This window comes from Bufo bufo, chromosome 3 (assembly GCF_905171765.1).
Source record: "Bufo bufo chromosome 3, aBufBuf1.1, whole genome shotgun sequence".
Classification (NCBI taxonomy): Eukaryota; Metazoa; Chordata; class Amphibia; order Anura; family Bufonidae; genus Bufo; species Bufo bufo.
Window position 1 is genome coordinate 640367011 of NC_053391.1, and position 20511 is coordinate 640387521.

The 20511-nt window shown below is 46.2% G+C and overlaps 2 pseudogenes; both read right to left on the reverse strand.

Annotated features, from left to right (window-relative positions):
* Positions 1-6098: 6098 nt before the first annotated feature.
* On the reverse strand, positions 6099-17656 carry LOC120993990 (annotated as a pseudogene).
* A 1-nt stretch (position 17657) lies between these two features.
* On the reverse strand, positions 17658-19683 carry LOC120993991 (annotated as a pseudogene).
* Between the last annotated feature and the right edge of the window lie 828 nt (positions 19684-20511).

Sequence of the window (20511 nt, forward strand, 5' to 3'; positions counted from 1 at the left end):
TTTTTTTGATGCGTTTTGTGTTTTTGGTGTTTACTGGCATATTTTCAGCTTTTTTTGTCAAGAATATTAAACGCAACACAACCATGCATTTTTTTTGTTGTTAATTGGGGCTTTTTGACCTTTGTGTTGCATTTTTAACCCATTAAATAAGCCCCATCACTCAGCAGTGTGTCGGTCCAAAATGGAATATAATGGAAAACTGCGGCACTCCGATATCTTAGAAATGATCTCCTTTATTTCACCGAGACAGCGACGTTTCGACCAGCTAGGTCTTTATCAAGCAGGTCGAAATGTCGCTGTCTCGGTGAAATAAAGGAGATAATTTCTAAGATATCGGAGTGCCGCAGTTTTCCATTATATTGCAAGTAATCAAGGAGTTCGGGAGGCCAGAATTCAACGCTGCAGGCACTGCCACCAAACGGAAGAACTGGAATAATACAGTGAGTAGTGCTGTCTTGTCTACAATGTATGGTCCAAAATGGAAGGGATCAGAAGGAAAGAACAGAAGACTGTTTCTTTCAAGAACATTCAGAAAATCCTGCAAACTGTTTTTAGGTTTAGCGTTCCTCTAAGGGCTCAGGCACACGACCGCTCCGTGTTTTGCGGTCCTCAAATTGCAGATCCGCAAAACATGGATGCCGCCTGTGTGCGTTCCACAACTTACGGAATGGGCCGCCCATAATAAAAAATGCCTATTCTTGTCCGCAAAATGGACAAGAATAGGACATGTTCAATTTTTTTTGCGGCCCCGCGGAACGGAGCACTCTGTGTTCTGTCCGCATCTTTTGTGGCCCCATCCGAGCAGCAAAAAATGCGGCTCGGATGCGGAACCAAACCACGTTCCTGTGCATGAGCCCTAACCCTGGCAGCTCAGTGGCTGGTAGTGCACATTTGACCGTAATGCAAGTGCCCGCTAGGTACTAATAAATATGTGACATCTCTGCTTTTGTCTTTGCACCAGAAATCACAGTCTCTGAGTTTCTACATGTTGGTGTAGATTTGTGCTATTCTTTATTCCAGTTTCCGGTGTAATTAGGGTATGACCATATGTCAGCCGCACTGGGGTCCAGTACAATGCAGTTGCAGCGGCACAACGGTCTGTAATTAAACTAATGAAAACCACACGGTTTAGGGTCCATTCACACGTCCGTGTGTGTTTTGCGGATCCATCGGTGATGTACGTTCCGCATTTTGCGGACCGCACATCCCCGGCACTTAATAGAAAATGCCTAATCTTGTCCACAATTGCGGACAAGAATAAGACATGTTCTATATTTTTCGGGATCGGAATTGCGGACCCGGAAGTGCGGATCCGCAATTTCGGATCCGGGCAGCACATCATGCTGCCCCATAGAAATGAATGGGTCCGCAATTCCATTCCGCAAAATGCGGAACGAAATTGCGGACGTGTGAATGGACCCTTAGTCAGTCTGCATTGTTAATGCCCATGCGGTACTGAAGGGGCAGCGCAGCCATTAACAATGCAGACAAACTGCGCTCGTTCAGCTGCCCAGTGCTTTTTGGAAAAGTGACGAGAAGGTTGAGAAATAAGCAAATAAGACTTACACCAGGATGTACAACTTTTGTTCACCATTTGGCAAGCAATTGATAAATTTTCCCTTTTTGTTTTAATTCTTCATTTATTTCAGTGGGGGTCATTCACTAAAGACTGGCGTTCCACATGCCAGTCTAAGTAAAAGCCTTCTGGCAAAAGATGTAATCAATTTATTAAGAGGCACAGGTAATATATTTCCCACATCTGTGAGGTCCGTGGGCCAGAAACTGAATCCTCCTTCAGCTAGAAGTTTGGCAGGTTTCAGTTGTCATTTAGGCTCCTATACTTACACTTTGTAACAGTCCTGTGGGGCGATCAATGGAATAAGACTGATGCTTGGTCTCCCTCTGCTGGCCAAGTGAAAAACTACATGAAAAATTGTTATTTTATTTGCTGATTTTGGGGTTGCAATCTTGCGATCAGGAATCTCTAGTGAGCAATAGGGGTGCAGAGGCAGCTGTTGCACCCAGTCCTTGTGCCTAAGGGCGCCCAAAAGCCATTTTGCCACATAAGAAGACAGCATTATCATGAGCTTAGCTACCTGGGTAGCAGGCATAGCAGCTGCTATGTGGCCCAATAACTAAGGGGGTCCATCTCACTCACTCACATTTGGACAGTTTGGGATGTATATGGATGATGAAAGAGTAGATTACTTTTTGCATCATTTCTGTGCTGTGACATCACTGAATCTATTTCTGTACATCACCATGTGTAGTATCATACTATTGTGATATCACTGTGAGCCTTATTGCTGTGACATCATTGTGAACATTATGCCTGTGCTGTAGCTTTAATGGTGCTTGTTCTACCACCACTGAGACATCATTGTGTGCATTATCCCAAGTGTAGTGCCATGGGGGAGGGGGTGCCAGCTGTCAGGGGGGTGCCAGCTGTCAGGCGGGTGCCAGATGCAATGAGCGCTTCCATCAATACAGAGTACTAGAGCACTGGGGAGCTGGTGGTCCTTTCACTTACTGACTGCTCAGCTCCGTGTGCTCCTTTCCTCCTTCAGGCACAGATCGCTCCTGTGTCAGAGGAGCCTAAAGGCCTTGGAATCTGCAGGTGCACTCCTCCCACACAGTGCTGCAGCGTGATCTGTGCCTGCAGCCAGGGCCGGTGCAAGGATTTTTGCCGCCTCCTCATGTCACTCACTCACTGACAGACACACACACACACTGACAGACAGACATGCACTCAAACACTCACTGAATGACGAACACATACACTCACTGACAGACACACATACACTCACTGACAGAAAGACATACACTCACTGACAGACAGACACGCACTCAGACACTCACTGAATGACGTACACAGAAACTCACTGACAGACATACTCACTGACAGACACACATACACTAACTGACAGACAGACACACACTCACTCACTGACAGACATACACCTACCCACTGAAACACACACACACAGAAACTCACTGACAGACACTCACTCACTGGCAGACAAACATACACTTACTGACCGACAGACATCCACACTCACTGACATACACTCACTCACTGACATACACACACAGACACTCAATGACAGACACACATACATTTACTGACAGAAAGACAGACATACATACACTCACTCACTGACATAAATACACAGGCAGACACTCACTCAGTCAAACACCTAAACACTCACCTCCCTGGGGTCCAGTGTGGTGCAGCTCCTCAGTCCTCCAGCGCGCAGTTTAGTATGCCGGGGCCGGAATGACGTCATATTCCGGCATCACAGGGAGGAGTGGGGAGCTGCTAGAACAGCCTCCCTTGCCGCCCTCCTCCTCTCCTCCGGTAATTTACTGTCAGAGCAGGCACCTGCCATCAGGGTAAGCAGATGCCTGCTCTGCCATATTTAAGAAGGACCTCCACCTCCTGGCCCCCCTGTAACGGCGCTGGGGGTGGCTCAAGAGCAGCTCGCCCAGGGCTGCAGCCCCAGTCAGGGGGAGCCCACCAGGGCGCCCCCAGCAGGCCGGCACCCTAGGCGAACGCCTAGTTCGCCTATATGGTTGCACCGGCCCTGCCTGCAGGGGAGTGCTGAGTTTGATCATCAGGAATGGGACAAGGTGAGCAGTTACTTTTTTTTCATTTTATTAACACTGAGGGGCTACATTGTGAGCAATACCACTGTGAAACGGTCACAGAGAGGGCATTACTACTGTGAAGGGGACACAGAGAGGGCATTACTACTGTGAAGAAAACACAGAGAGGGCATTACTACTGTGAAAGGGGCACAGAGAGGGCATTACTGCTGTGAAAAGGCAACAGAGAGGGCATTACTACTGTGAAAGGGGCACAGAGAGGGCATTACAACTGTGAAGGGGGCACAGAGAGGGCATTACTACTGTGAAGAGGGCACAGAGAGGGTATTACTATTGTAAAGGGAGCACAAAGAGGGCATTGCTACTGTGATGGGGCATAACTGGTATGGGGGCACAGAGAGGGCATATTTGCTGCGAGGGGTAGCAAGATGAGGGCATAATTACTGTGAGGGGCACAGTGAGGGCATAACTATTCTGAAGGGGGCACAGACAGGGCATAATTACTGTGAGGGAGCACACTGAGGGCATAACTACTATAAAGGGGGCACAGTGAATGGATAACTACTGTGAGGGGGCACAATGTGGGCATAACTACTGTGAGGGAACATAATGAGGACATAACTACTGTGAGGGGGCCACAATGAGGGGATAACTACTGTGAGGGGGCACAATGGGGGCATACATAATGTGAAGGGGCAAAATGTGGGCATAATTACTGTGAAGGAGTGCACTGAGGGCATAACTACCGTGAGGGGGCACAATGAGGGCATACCTACTGTGAAGGAGACACATTGAGGACATAGCTACTGTGAGGGGGTGCACTGAGGGCATAACTACCATGAGGGGACACATTGAGGGCATACTTACTGTGAAGGGGGCACAATGAGGGGATAACTACTCTGAAGGGGGCACAGACAGGGCATAACTACTGTGAGAGAGTACAATGAGGGCATAACTACTCTGAAGGGGGCACAGTGAATGGATAATTATTGTAAAAGGGGCACAGTAAATGGATAACTACTATGAGGGGGCACAATGTGGGCATAACTACTGTGAGGGAACACAATGAGGACATAACTACTGTGAGGGGGGCACAATGAGGGGATAACTACTGTGAGGGGGCACAATGGGGGCATAAATACTGTGAAGGGGCACAATGAGGACATAACTACTGTGAAGGGGGCACACTGAGGGGATAACTACTGTGAGGGAGCACAATGGGGGCATAAATACTGTGAAGGGGCACAATGTGGGCATAACTATTGTGAAGTGGTGCACTGAAGGCATAACTACCCTAAGGGGGCACAATGAGGGCATACCTACTGTGAGGGGGGCACAATGAGGGCATACCTACTGTGAAGGGGGCACAATGAGGGGATAACTACTGTGAGGGGGCACAATGGGGCATAAATAATGTGAAGGGGTGCAATGTGGGGATAACTACTGTGAAGGGGTGCACCGAGGGCATAAATACCGTGAGGGGGGCACAATGAGGCCATAACTACTGTGAAAAGGGGCACAATAAAGGCATAACTACTTTAAGGGGGGGCACAATGAGGGCATAACTACGGTGAAGGGGCACAATGAAGGGATAACTACTGTGAGGGGGCATAATGGAGGCATAAATACTGTGAAGGGGCACAATATGGGCATAACTACTGTGAAGGGGTGCAGTGGGGGCATAACAGTGAACGGACACAATATAGGAAAACAAACATAATCATATACTTCTCTTATTCATGCTACTGACAGCGGCCATTTCCATCTGTAATCCATTAGTTTAGATGGAAAAAAGTCCTGCGCCCCAGGAGAGGAGATGATAGGAGTGCTAGTAGCAAGAGTAGTGGTTTGAGTTGTTACTCACTCCACTGGACAATGTAGTCATGGGAAGGGTACACCTTTTTTTTTTCCTATTCTGGGCATATCATGGTGTTGGGGCTTCTCCTGCCTGGTGGTGGTTTGAGGTGCCCTTGGTGTTGATGGGTGCTGTGAGGTACAAGGCTGGGTCCCTGGAAGACAGCAGATGTAAGGATATTGCTGCAGTGTGTCAGTGCAGACAAAAATGACACTGGGTTAATAGCAAAAGAGTTCTTTACTGAAGAATCTATTTTAGCCAGGGGCACACTGGGAACTTAAAGTGGCCCTGGAAAAAATACTAAAAGTGGCCCTGTTTTGTAGTCGGGTCTAATTGATGGAAGGCAGGGCCAGCAATACCAGCAATGCCAGCAGTACAAAATACATCCCCAAAAACTTACACTGGCTGGCTGTTAGGAGGGCCCAGGGGGCCCCCTGGGCATCGGCCAACCGGGAAATTTCCCTGTAAGATCTATGGCCAATCTGTGCCTGATTTCAGCTATGTTAGTCATACTGTAGTTCTCAGCATGGACTGGCAGTTCTTACACAAAGTGCAAATTCCTTAAGATCTCACAGGTTACTCACCCTAACACTCTCCTGGGCTATGCAGTGATAGGGGTTCTTCTGCCTGATGGTGGTTAGAGGTGCCCTTGATGGTGAAGAATTGTGAGGTGCAAGGCAGGATCCCCTGCAGCAGTGGAGACAATGATGAGGCTGTACTGCAAAATTTAAGCACAAATAAGTTGCAGTTCTCAGCATGCATGGACTGGCAATTCTTACACAGCTTTGCAATTTTACAGATCTCACATGTTACTTCACTGCAGAAGTAGCTAATAGGTCATTAGGTCTCTTTAAATTGTCTCACACTGCAGTTCTCTAGCTGGCTTTAGCATAAGCATCCAGAAATAGGGGTGCAACACTTTTCGCTATGCAACCATGTGGCAGCCCCCAATATCAGTTCTGTAGCTTTTCTACAGGTTGCTGTACTCACAGTTATGATTTCCACAATATACCCAGCAGGATGTGGTATTTTTATTATAGCTGGCCAGGGTGTTTTCTAATATATGTCCAGACCTATATAGTCCTTTCAGACAGCTTATCTCCACAGAGCTTCTATGTGCAGGGGTGCACCTAGCCTTTCTGCTGCCTGAGGCGAAAATGGAAACAGTACCCCTCCTCCCCCAATCCCTATACCAAATTCTCAACCTAACGCCTTCCCTCCTAACATTACATATATCACTACAAAAAAAATACAGGGTAATACAGCGCCTCTGATGTAGACTTTCTCTGTCATCTTCTCCATTCAGACTCCACCATAATAATTTTTCACCCATCTCTGGTCCCTGCCATTTGACAAAAAGACCTTTTAGTTTCCTGCTTTTCCATCATCCTCCTACCACCTCCAATACTGTGCCTGCTGTGCTCTCCAATATTATACTGCAGAAACAGGTAAACTCTCTGATAATACTCGTACCATGCAGATAGTGCCCTTCAATAATTATTGGTACGCAGTGTCCTAAATTAACTGCGCCCAGCAAATAGCGTCCCTGACACCAATAGTGTAAACATAATGTCCCCCAAAAATAACAGCTAAACTGATACTGTGCGAGGATGTCCCCCACAGTAATGGTGCTCCCAAAAGTCCCACCGATAGTAATAATTCTCAGGCAAAGTGCACTTGGTAGTAATAGTGCCCCTACAGTGCCCCCGACATGTCCCCACTGTGCCCCAGAAGTAATAAAGCTCTCATTGTGCCCATACTAGTAATCGTGTTCCCCATAGTTCCCCTGTAGTAATTAAGCCCACCACAATGCCCCCCAGTAGTAATAATTATCCTTATAATGTAACAGTAGAAAAATGAGCAACAGTAAAAAAAAATGCCCCTTTATGTGTACTAGTACAAAAATGCCCCTGTTCTGTGTGCCAGTACAAAAAATACCCAGTTTGTGCCCCCAGTTGAGCTAATGTCCCCTTAGTGCCCACATAATGTGTGCCAGTATATAATACCCCTTTATAATGCCCCCAAAGTGCTCTTCTCCCCCTTCCCCATAGTGCCCCCATAATGTGCCAGTATAAAATGACCCTATAAAGTGCCCCAGTAGATTCCCTCAGTGTCCCCCATTAATGTGTGCCAATATAAAATGCCCCTATATAGTGCCCCCAGTAGATGCCCCCATAGAGCTCCTCTTTTCCCCTTCCCCATAGTACCCTCCATAATGCGTCCCAGTATAAAATGCCCCTATACTGAGCCCTCAGTAGATGCCCTCATAATGCCCCTGAAAAAGTATAAAACACCCCTTCTTAGTGCCCCCAGTAGATGCACCCATAGTGCTCCTCTCCCCCTTCCCCATTGTGTCCCCATAATGTCCCAGTATTAAATAATCCCTTGCATGACACATGTTGCAGTGTAGTTGTAGCCTATATGTCGTGCGACTCATGTCGTCATGTAGCCCTAGTCTTAAAGGGGTTTCATGTAGAGAAAGTTAATGCAAGGCACCTACTAATGTATTGTGATTCTCCATATTGCTTCCTTTGCTGGCTGGATGAATTTTTCTATCTCATTATACACTGCTTGTTGCCATGGTTACGACCACCCTGAAATCCATCAGTGGTGGTTGGACTTGCATACTATAAAAAAAAAAGTACCAGTCTATGTGCGCTCCCACGGACCCAGTCACCAGAAAGGTCAACATTTTTTGCTATAGTGTGCAAGGATTACAGGGTGATCGTAACCATGGATGAGCAGTATATAATGTGATAGAAAAATGAATCCAGCCAGCAAAGGAAGTAACATCCGGCTATGCCGAAACCAGAGAGCTCCGGTAGGCTGTTCTCTGCCGGAACAGCCTGCTGGAGCTAATAACGCTAGTGTGAAACAGGCCTAAAGTAACCCATTGCCAGTTTACTGCTGCTGAAAAGGAAATATGTTATCTGTTTGCAAAATAGTAGATTAGTGGAATTAGGATAACAGTATGACAGCGAGAAAGTCAAGTGATGCTGTTTGCCATGCAAACAAAGGAGGGAATTAAACAGCCAGAAAAAGGAGGTAGAGTACATGGAGTGGATTAAAAAAAATACATCAAATGTTTACATATAAGCCCATACATTTTTTTCATTGTGGCGTCCTTTTAAACGGCAAAACTCAACCCAGGCTTAATAAAGACTTCTCTGCAAGCCGATAAATTGCTGTGAAGTTTGGTCAATAAATTTACCTTAGAGAAATTGTTATAAGTAGAGCGAAGCGTTTTTTTCTACATGTTTGATAACAGTGGCCTAACACTTTGTCTACCGGATTGAATCCTTCCAAGCAATAACACAAGATCTGTGGTAGTAGACATTAGGTGGTGCTGCAGATCGTATGAGAAAAGATATTACTGCACTGCCATCTGGTGATGAAAAGTAAAACTGCAATCTTAGGCTGGGTTTACATCACATTTTTGTTTTATGATTAAAGTTTATATGCCTTAAATGGATGGCTACGGCGGATGCCATAAAATGACATCTGTCACTATAGAGTTCCACTGTAAAAAAAAAACTATGCGTTAACATATACGTTTTTTGCTGGCAGAATGGAAAAACACGATGCGCTATACTTTTGCAACCTTTTTTTAATCAACATATATGTAAAACGTAGGGCCTAATCTTGATATGAGCGCCCAGCCTAAAAGAGAGGAACAACTTGCAACATAGTTGCTTATTTTAGGACTAGTTCACACTTCGTGATTTCCATCAGAGATGGTGAGCCAAAACCAGGGACAGGTGCAGATCAAATTAGGTGCATCTCCACCATCGTGCACCTGTCCAGTAAAACTACCCCATTCCCTGACTAGAGTAGTTTAAGACAACATTTACACCTGTTTTCAGGCATAAATGTTAGTAGATTTGCCGGGGCTGATGTTCAGTCATGCCCCAGTCACTCCCACACCACGCCCAAATGTTGAACGCCCATAAAACCCCCCATGCGACAAAATATTGTTGCACAGGCATTAAAAAACGTTGCAAAAAGGGGGTTTGCAATTTTCTTTATGCTTAAAACAGGAGTAGCACGCTACGCAAATCACCCCCCTTTGTCTTTATTCAGGCTAAGGCTATTGGTGCACTGCAGGTATCATGCAACCAAGAATCGCGTTGTAGCAATGCACCCATAAAAATGAATGGTTTCACAGCACGACTCGCAAGATTGCTGCAACCACGGCCCCAAAATTGCAAAAAATCCAACCCTGCTGGATTTATTTATTTTTTCCGATTCTGGGGTCGCGGTTGTGGCAAACTTGGGAGTCTCGCTGTGACCCCATTTCATTTTTATGGCTGCACTGCTACACTGTGATCTTTGGTCATGTGACACCTGTTGTGCCCAAGATGGCCATGTAGCCTCAGCCTAAAACAAACCCCCAAACAGCAATTTCATTTCCATTACATATTATTGACTTAAGTGAGTGACTACAATCTCTCTACAAAAGGGGTAAGCATTGTATAAATGAACATACATAAAAATAAACAAAAGGGTAACAGATACTAGATGGTCAAAATAAATAAATAAATAAATTAGATGAAAATTTCAATCAGTGGTCAGTCACAAGTGTCTTAAAATCTGTAATGCTGGATTTACACACTCCACCCAGCAGCCAATTAACCGGAAGGATGAAGCGTTCCTTCTCGACAATCAGCTGCTCATTCAGTGGAGGTGAAGAGCTACATTTACCTGCAGTGATCACCTCCACAATATGAGGACGAGTGATGGCTGCTGTTTCTCCTTATACAGCTGCATTTTTTCTGGGCAGCAGAATGCACTACTGTTTTGTGGTGTGGACTGTCGGATGTGGCGATTTGTGGTCTGCAGCACGGGCACAGCTGGCGCACGGTTGTGTGCATGGGACCTTAGACAGCACAATCTGCTGCCCAGAAGTTATCATTTTGGTGTCTACCTGAAACCTTGGTGATCTGTGGCACATTTAGATGGGCCAATTATCGGGGACGAGCATTCGTAGGAATATTCATTCCCAAATATTGGGCTTTTGAATCCAGCATTACCTATTAACACATAGTCATTTCTTTACTTCTGATTATTTGTTTGGCTATTCCAGGGCCCTTTAATATTGATTGGACCTGGGCAACCCACCACAGATTATCCCCCCACCTCCCTTGTACTTGTTCCGCTGATCCGCTACTTGCGGGCTGCGCGGGCATGAGTTCAGTCACTTCAGGGCGTAAAATCGTCCTGCGGCGCGTGATCCCGCGAGACCCACCGCCGGACGGGATTGCGCACCGAAGTGACTGAACTCATGCCTGCGCTGCCTGCAAGCAGCGGATCAGCGGAACAAGTACAAGGGGGGATGATCTGTGGGGTTGCCCAAGGTCCAATTCCATCAATATTAAAGGGCCTAAGCAAAGATTTCTGCAGTGGTGAGGAAATAAACCTTAACAAATATTGGAAAGTTACCGAATGTTGTATTATATAATGACTGCAGTCTGCAGTGCTGCACTTCATTTGCGTAAACCAGAACACCCCTTTAAGCATGCCTTTAATGTGCAATTTTAACACAGTGGGCTTGTGCAATGGATGTTTTCAGACCCTCGCAATGCCCCTGCTTACCCCGCTCCCCGGCACCCCTGTCGCTCCTGCTCCCTGCACGGCACAGCAGCCAATAGCAGGCCGTGACCGGGACGAGCCTCCCTAGCACTGTGTAGACACTACTGCTGGATGTACTATAACTCTTATTTTGCACTTAGTAAAGAGAAACGTTTAGGCCACTTTCAGACAAGCGAGTTTTTCGAGCGGGTGCAATGCATGACACGAATGCTTTGCGCCCACACTGAATCCGGACCCATTCATTTCAATGGGTCTGTGTACATGAGCGTTGTTTTTTCACGCATCACTTGTGCGTTGCGTGAAAATCGCTGCATGTTCTATATTCTGCAGCCCCATTCACTTCTATGGGGCCAGGGCTGCGTGAAAAACGCATCGCATCCACAAGCAAGTGCGGATGCAATGCGTTTTTCACTGATGGTTGCTAAGAGATGTTGTTTGTAAACCTTCAGTTTTTTCACGCGAGTGAAAAACGCATCAATGCGCATTGCACCCGCACAAAAAAACGGAACAACTGAATGCAATTGCAGACAAAACTTACTGAACTTGCTTGCAAAATGTGGTGCCAGTTTCCCTGAACGCATCTGGACCGAATCCGTATCGTTCGCGTGCAAGAGGCCTTACTCTTCTACTTCTGGCCTTATTCCTTATATCACCTTTTTACCACACGCATCCCCAGGAAGCAAGAACCTGAGGGAGTACCCATAATACATTCCATGGGGGTCACTACCACTCCCATCCTCTGCACCGGCTCCTCAGGGGCTAACTGCAGATGCAGCACTGCCCTTTATTGTGTTGATAAGTGGGGATCCTGAAGTTCCAGACATAATGTATTTTCATGTGAATATGCTTTATATCATACCATAGGATTTTGCTGCCTGTTACCGTATAAAATAATCTAAATAATCTAATCACATATGATCGTTGTGCACAAAAGATATCAGAGCTGCTGCACAACAGGTCTGCACTGGTTTGGCCTGAGACCGACTAGGACTGTAGCATAAGATATAGGAAAACGCCTTTTACGGATTTTAATGTCCATATATGTGAATCTGAAGGCAGCTATGAAAATATCTACCCATTAGGAGGACAAAATATCTGCTGGAAAGTAATTTAAATCGTGACAACTGTACTGTAAAAACTTGAAATGTAAGGCAATTATGTAAAATAGGGGTTTTAATGACCAGATGAAATTCCCTTTTGGAAGAAGTTAGTTAAAGAGTAGTGTTGATCGAGCACCAAAGTGATCGGGTGCTCGGGGCAAACACCTCAGGATGCTCGGGTGCTCTAGGTGAGGGCCTGCTGGTGAGCTGACCCTGTAAAACATTATATGCGAGGGCCTGCAGGTGAGCTGACCCTCTAAAAATTATATGCGAGTGCCTACAGGTGAGCTGACCCTGTAAAAGATTGTAGGTGAGGGCCTGCTGGGGAGATGACCCTGTAAAACATGATATGCGAGAGCCTGCAGGTGAGCTGACCCTGTAAAAGATTGTAGGTGAGAGCCTGCTGATGAGCTGACCCTGTAAAACATTATATGCGAGGGCCTGCAGGTGAGCTGACCCTATAAAAGATTGTAGGTGAGGGCCTGCAGGTGAGCTGACCCTCTAAAAAATTATATGTGAGGACCTGCAGGTGAGCTGACCCTCTAAAAAATTATATGCGAGGGCCTGTAGGTGAGCTGGCCCTGTAAAATATTATATGCGAGGGCCTGCAGGTGAGCTGACCCTCTAAAAGATTGTAGGTAAGGGCCTGCTGGTGAGCTGACCCTCTAAAAAATTATATACAAGGGCCTACAGGTAAGATGACCCTCTAAAAAAATTATATGCGAGTGCCTGAAGGTGAGGTGACCCTGTAAACAATTGTAGGTGAGGGCCTGCTGGTGAGCTGACCCTGTAAAACAATGTATACGAGGGCCTGCAGGTGAGCTGACCCTGTAAAATATTGTAGGTGAGGGCCTATAGGTGAGCTGACCCTGTAAAAGATTGTTGGTGAGGGCCTTCTGGTGAGCTGACCCTCTAAAAAATTATATACAAGGGCCTACAGGTAAGATGACCCTCTAAAAAAATTATATGCGAGTGCCTGAAGGTGAGGTGACCCTGTAAAAAATTGTAGGTGAGGACCTGCTGGTGAGCTGACCCTGTAAAACAATGTATGCGAGGACCTGCAGGTGAGATGACCCTGTAAAACATTATATGTGAGGGCCTGCAGGTGCGCTGACCCTGTAAAACAATGTATGCGAGGGCCTGCAGGTGAGCTGACCCTGTAAAATATTGTAGGTGAGGGCTTGCAGGTGAGCTGACCCTATAAAAGATTGTAGGTGAGGGCCTGATGGTGACCTGACCCTCTAAAAAAATTATATGCGAGGGCCTGCAGGTGAGCTGACCCTGTAATAGATTGTTGGCGAGGGCCTACAGATGAGCTGACCCTATAAAAGATTGTAGGTGAGAGCCTGCAGGTGAGCTGACCCTATAAAAGATTGTAGGTCAGAGCCTTCTGGTAAGCTGGCCCTGTAAAACATTATATGCCAGGGCCTGCAGGTGAGCTGACCCTCTAAAAGATTGTAGGTAAGGGCCTGCTGGTGAGCTGACCCTGTAAAACATATGCGAGGACCTGCAGCTGAGCTGACCCTGTAAAAGATTGTAAGTGAGGGCCTGCTGGTGAGCTGACCCTCTAAAAAATTATATGCGAGGGCCTGCAGGTGAGCTGATCCTCTAAAATATTATATGCGAGGGCCTGCAGGTGAGCTGATCCTCTAAAATATTATATGTGAGTGCCTGCAGGTGAGCTGACCCTCTGTCACTTGTTTTGTGACACTTCCCTTCACTTGGTTGCCCGTGGCAACGTGTGGTGTTGTGTGCATGTGGTGGCAGTGTCTCAGCCCAGGACATGATTGCCACGCATGCCGTTGCCCGCGGCAACAGGTGAAGTGTGTTTGTTTATGTGTGTATTCCCCTTTAAGTGTCCGTCTTCCCTTGCCTGGTGTTGGAAGGGTTAAATCCCTTCTGTGTGTGTGAACACTGGGTGTGTCTGTGTGGGTGTGGCTACTTGGGCCTATAAAGCCTCAGTGAATATCACTTGTCTGAGGGGTACTTCAGCCATGGTTAGCTGGAGCAGCCGCCTGTGTATTCCATCTGCCAGTGGGGGCCACCCTTGTGGTCATAGGTTTATGTATGGTGTTTAGAAGATGTTTGTTTGGTCTTTATTTATTGCAGAATATGGTTTCCTGGGTTCCCGTGTGATGTCTGTGTGTGCGGTGTCCTTTGTGTTGTTTGTGGACAGCAGCACTTGCACGTGGGTTCCAGGTTGTGTGTCTGTGGCAGGTAAGTGTGGTTCTAGTTGCACTTACCTGCCATTGCCATATGTCTGTTTATGTTCCCCTTTCTTTATAGCTTGGCCATTTTAGACTCCTGTTACTCCGTGTCCAGGAGGAACGGGCTGTCTACCCAGCTCCTAGTACAGGGATCGTCGGAGGGTCAGAAGGGATCCTAGGTTCCTGAGCATGAGCCCTCCTACCTTCAAGGGCGGCTCATGCAGCTAGGACTCAGGGTCAGATTAGGGAAGCTCTAGGAGGTGACCTGCTCCCTAATTCTGTGTTACTGGCCAAGTAGCGACCTTACATCTCCTGATACCACACGGCTGAGGGTTTTCCCCATCCTCAGCCGTGACACCCTCTAAAAGATTGTGGGTGAGGGCCTGCTGGTGAGCTGACCCTCTAAGAAATTATATGCGAGGGCCTGCAGGTGAGCTGACCCTCTAAAAGATTGTGGGGGAGGGCTTGCTGGTGAGCTGACCCTCTAAAAAATTATATGCAAGGGCCTACAGGTGAGATGACCCTCTAAAAAATTATATGCGAGTGCCTGCAGGTGAGGTGACCCTGTAAAAGATTGTAGGTGAGGTCCTGCTGGTGAGCTGACCCTCTAAAAAAGTATATGCGAATGCCTGAAGGTGAGCTGACCCTGTAAAATATTGTAGGTGAGGGCCTGCTGGTGAGCTGACCCTGTAAAACATGATATGCGAGGGCCTGCAGGTGAGCTGACTCTGTAAAACATTATATGCGAGGGGTCTGTGAAGGTTCTCATTTATCCAGGTCATGGTATATCTGTAAAGAATAAATCAAGGCAACTGGACATACTGTAGATTTCTTGAAAACGTTTCACTCGTTCTTCCAACGAGCTTTCTCAATTCTGAGTGACTGTACAAGAATTCTCTGGGAATAAATATGTAACTGAATCAACATCTGGTAATTATACCCAGCATGGGGTCAGAGGTAATTATACCCAGCATCGGGTCAAAGGTGTTGATACCATTATCCTAATTGGAGTCAGTGGGTGATAAAGACTTCCCAGAAAAAGGTGTCAAGACAGCATTGTATGTGGCAGACAATAGATGTCTAACCCCCCGCCTCTATTCAAGCTTGGCTTCTCCATTTTTACGTAGATGGCCTCCTTCACACCTCGTTTGTACCAATCGGCCTCCTTATCCAAAACATGTACTTGACTATCTTCAAAAGTGTGACCTGTTTCTTTTAGATGTAAGTACACGGCTGAATCTTGACCAGAGGTTTTGGCTCTTCTATGCTGAGCCATACGCTGATGTAGTTGTTGTTTTGTTTCGCCGATATACAGTTCTGAGCATTCCTCATTACACAATGTTGTCCATCTTGTGTTTAGGCATTGGGTCTTTGGGGTGAACCAGTTGTTGCCTCAGTGTGTTGCTGGGTTTAAAGCAGACAGGGATGTGATGTTTATTAAAAATCCTTTTGAGTTTCTCAGACACCCCAGTTACATATGGGATAACCATATTCTTGCGTCTGTCATGCATCTCTCCCTTACTGGTAGTCTTGGTGCTCTTTCTTCTCCTTCCTTCTGTTTTGACAAAGGCCCAAACTGGATACCCACAGGTTTTAAGTGCCCCTCTGAGGTGTTTGAATTCCTTCGCCTTGGCCTCTGTGCTGGTGGGGATTTTCTCTGCCCGGTGATGTAGAGTCTGGATGACTCCCAGTTTGTGGTCTAGAGGATGGTGGGAATCAAATAGCAGGTACTGGTCTGTGTGTGTTGGTGTTTGATAGACCTCTATTCCCAGCTTCCTTCCCTCTTCCACTGTTATAAGACAGTCCAGAAACGCCAGTTTGTTGTTCTGCATATCTTCCCGCGTGAAATTGATGTTATGATCCACTGAGTTGATGTGGTCGGTGAAAGCCTGTAACTCTTGTTTATGAATTTTAACCCAAGTGTCATCCACATATCTGAACCAATGACTCGGTGTAATTCCCTTGAAAGTGGTCAGGGCTTTCCTTTCTACTTCCTCCATATACAGGTTCGCTACAATAGATGAGACTGGCGATCCCATAGCACAGCCATGTTTTTGCTTGTAGAACTTGTCCTTATACTTGAAGTAGGTGGTACTCAGACAAAGGTCCAGTAAGGCACACACTTGGTCTGGGCTAAGTTCTGTTCTGCAGCCTAAGGTGTTGTCTAGTAGCAACTGTTTCCTGACTGTTTAAATTGCCTCTGTAGTGGGTATGCAGGTGAAGAGGGATGTAACATTATAGGAGACCATTGCTTCTTCTGTGCCCAATACCAAGTTCTGTATTTTGGTGGTGAAATCCTGAGAGTTCTGTATGTGATGTTGTGTGTTTCCAACCAAGGGCGCTAGGATTCTGGCTAAGTATTTTGCCACATTGTAGGTCACAGAGTTGATGCTGCTGACAATTGGCCTAAGAGGGGTCCCGTCATTATGTATCTTAGGAAGTCCATAAATACATGGAGGGGCTTCACCAGGGTAGAGGCGATGATACATGGCCCGATCAATGATTTTGTCCTTTTCTAGTTGTTGTAGTAGTTCTATAACCTTCTTCTTGCAGCCAGTGGTTGGGTCTCGTCTTAGGGCCTCATATGGGTTGCTATCATCCAGGACTGTGGTCATCTTGGCATCGTAGTCAGATGTATTAAGTACAACCGTGCATCTTCCTTTATCCGCAGGCAGGATGGTGATGTTTGTGTCTTTCTTCAGGGATGTAACCTCCCTCCTTTCTTCTCTAGTCAAGTTTGAAGGAGGTGGTTTGGCACTGGCCAGAGCTGCAGACACTTTAAGGCGAAGTTGTTCAGCCTCACCCTGTGGTACTTTGTTGCTGTGGATTGAAGCTTCAATGGCTGAAATAATATCAACTATTGGTATGGTTCTTGGTGTGATTGCGAAATTCAACCCTTTCGCAAGGACATCCATCTCAGGCTGGGTGAGAACCCGGTCTGAAAGATTCTGCACCCATTTCTCTTTGTTTTGCACTGTCCTTGTTTCCTCCTTTCGCCTCCATGTCAGTTCCTCACTGGTATGGCTGTTTGCAGTTCGGGATAACAAAATGCAGAACTTGTTCTTCTGCCTCTCCTTGCTCTTAGTGTGCTGAGCTAGCTGTGCATGTACTGTGAAATCTGCTACTTTCCTCCACGTTTCAGCGGGTAGCTGCAAAGTCAGGTCCTCTTCTAGCTGACTGATAGTTTGTTTCAAGGCTTCAACTGTGAAATGGGTCTGTCGTACCCGTTCATTTAGTAGTTGCTTCTGGGCTTTTTGTAGAATCATCTCAGCTCTGTGACCCTTCACCGTGGAGTCCAAACTGATGCTGCACCCCAGTTACATATGGGATAACCATATTCTTGCGTCTGTCATGCATCTCTCCCTTACTGGTAGTCTTGGTGCTCTTTCTTCTCCTTCCTTCTGTTTTGACAAAGGCCCAAACTGGATACCCACAAGTTTTAAGTGCCCCTCTGAGGTGTTTGAATTCCTTCGCCTTGGCCTCTGTGCTGGTGGGGATTTTCTCTGCCCGGTGATGTAGAGTCTGGATGACTCCCAGTTTGTGGTCTAGAGGATGGTGGGAATCAAATAGCAGGTACTGGTCTGTGTGTGTTGGTGTTCGATAGACCTCTATTCCCAGCTTCCTTCCCTCTTCCACTGTTATAAGACAGTCCAGAAACGCCAGTTTGTTGTTCTGCATATCGTCCCGCGTGAAATTGATGTTATGATCCACTGAGTTGATGTGGTCGGTGAAAGCCTGTAACTCTTGTTTATGAATTTTAACCCAAGTGTCATCCACATATCTGAACCAATGACTCGGTGTAATTCCCTTGAAAGTGGTCAGGGCTTTCCTTTCTACTTCCTCCATATACAGGTTCGCTACAATAGATGAGACTGGCGATCCCATAGCACAGCCATGTTTTTGCTTGTAGAACTTGTCCTTATACTTGAAGTAGGTGGTACTCAGACAAAGGTCCAGTAAGGCACACACTTGGTCTGGGCTAAGTTCTGTTCTGCAGCCTAAGGTGTTGTCTAGTAGCAACTGTTTCCTGACTGTTTAAATTGCCTCTGTAGTGGGTATGCAGGTGAAGAGGGATGTAACATTATAGGAGACCATTGCTTCTTCTGTGCCCAATACCAAGTTCTGTATTTTGGTGGTGAAATCCTGAGAGTTCTGTATGTGATGTTGTGTGTTTCCAACCAAGGGCGCTAGGATTCTGGCTAAGTATTTTGCCACATTGTAGGTCACAGAGTTGATGCTGCTGACAATTGGCCTAAGAGGGGTCCCGTCATTATGTATCTTAGGAAGTCCATAAATACATGGAGGGGCTTCACCAGGGTAGAGGCGATGATACATGGCCCGATCAATGATTTTGTCCTTTTCTAGTTGTTGTAGTAGGTTCTATAACCTTCTTCTTGCAGCCAGTGGTTGGGTCTCGTCTTAGGGCCTCATATGGGTTGCTATCATCCAGGACTGTGGTCATCTTGGCATCGTAGTCAGATGTATTAAGTACAAACCGTGCATCTTCCTTTATCCGCAGGCAGGATGGTGATGTTTGTGTCTTTCTTCAGGGATGTAACCTCCCTCCTTTCTTCTCTAGTCAAGTTTGAAGGAGGTGGTTTGGCACTGGCCAGAGCTGCAGACACTTTAAGGCGAAGTTGTTCAGCCTCACCCTGTGGTACTTTGTTGCTGTGGATTGAAGCTTCAATGGCTGAAATAATATCAACTATTGGTATGGTTCTTGGTGTGATTGCGAAATTCAACCCTTTCGCAAGGACATCCATCTCAGGCTGGGTGAGAACCCGGTCTGAAAGATTCTGCACCCATTTCTCTTTGTTTTGCACTGTCCTTGTTTCCTCCTTTCGCCTCCATGTCAGTTCCTCACTGGTATGGCTGTTTGCAGTTCGGGATAACAAAATGCAGAACTTGTTCTTCTGCCTCTCCTTGCTCTTAGTGTGCTGAGCTAGCTGTGCATGTACTGTGAAATCTGCTACTTTCCTCCACGTTTCAGCGGGTAGCTGCAAAGTCAGGTCCTCTTCTAGCTGACTGATAGTTTGTTTCAAGGCTTCAACTGTGAAATGGGTCTGTCGTACCCGTTCATTTAGTAGTTGCTTCTGGGCTTTTTGTAGAACCATCTCAGCTCTGTGACCCTTCACCGTGGAGTCCAAACTGATGCTGCATGGTACCAGTCCCTGTTTTCGGCATCTGAGGTTAAAACGCAGGTGGTTTCTATAGTCTGGTTTCATATAGTTTTCTTGCTGTCTTTTCATATTCTCGTACAAGTTTAAGGGTTTCCCCCCCAAAATGTTGCAATATGTCTGTGAAGGTTCTCATTTATCCAGGTCATGGTATATCTGTAAAGAATAAATCAAGGCAACTGGACGTACTGTAGATTTCTTGAAAACGTTTCACTCGTTCTTCCAACGAGCTTTCTCAATTCTGAGTGACTACATCAGCGTATGGCTCAGCATAGAAGAGCCAAAACCTCTGGTCAAGATTCAGCCGTGTACTTACATCTAAAAGAAGCAGGTCACACCTTTGAAGACAGTCAAGTACGTGTTTTGGATAAGGAGGCCGATTGGTACAAACGAGGTGTGAAGGAGGCCATCTATGTAAAAATGGAGACGCCAAGCTTGAATAGAGGTGGGGGTTAAACATCTATTGTCTGCCACATACAATGCTGTCTTGACACCTTTACTGGGAAGTCTATCATCTACTGACTCCAATTAGGATAATGGAATCAACACCTTTAACCCCATGCTGGGTATAATGACCTCTGACCCCATGCTGAGTATAATTACCAGATGTTGATTCAGTTACATATTTATTCCCAGAGAATTCTTGTACACTCAGAATTGAGAAAGCTCGTTGGAAGAACGAGTTAAACGTTTTCAAGAAATCTACAGTACGTCCAGTTGCCTTGATTTATTCTTTACAAATAATATATGCGAGGGCCTGCAGGTGAGCTGACCCTGTAAAAGATTGTAGGTAAGGGCCTGCTGGTGAGCTGACCCTCTAAAAATTATATGTGAGAGCCTACAGGTGAGCTGAGCCTGTAAAAGATTGTAGGTGAGGGCCTGCTGGTAAGCTGACCCTCTAAAAAAAGTATTTGCGAATGCCTGAAGGTGAGCTGACCCTGTAAAATATTGTAGGTGAGGGCCTGTTGGTGAGCTGA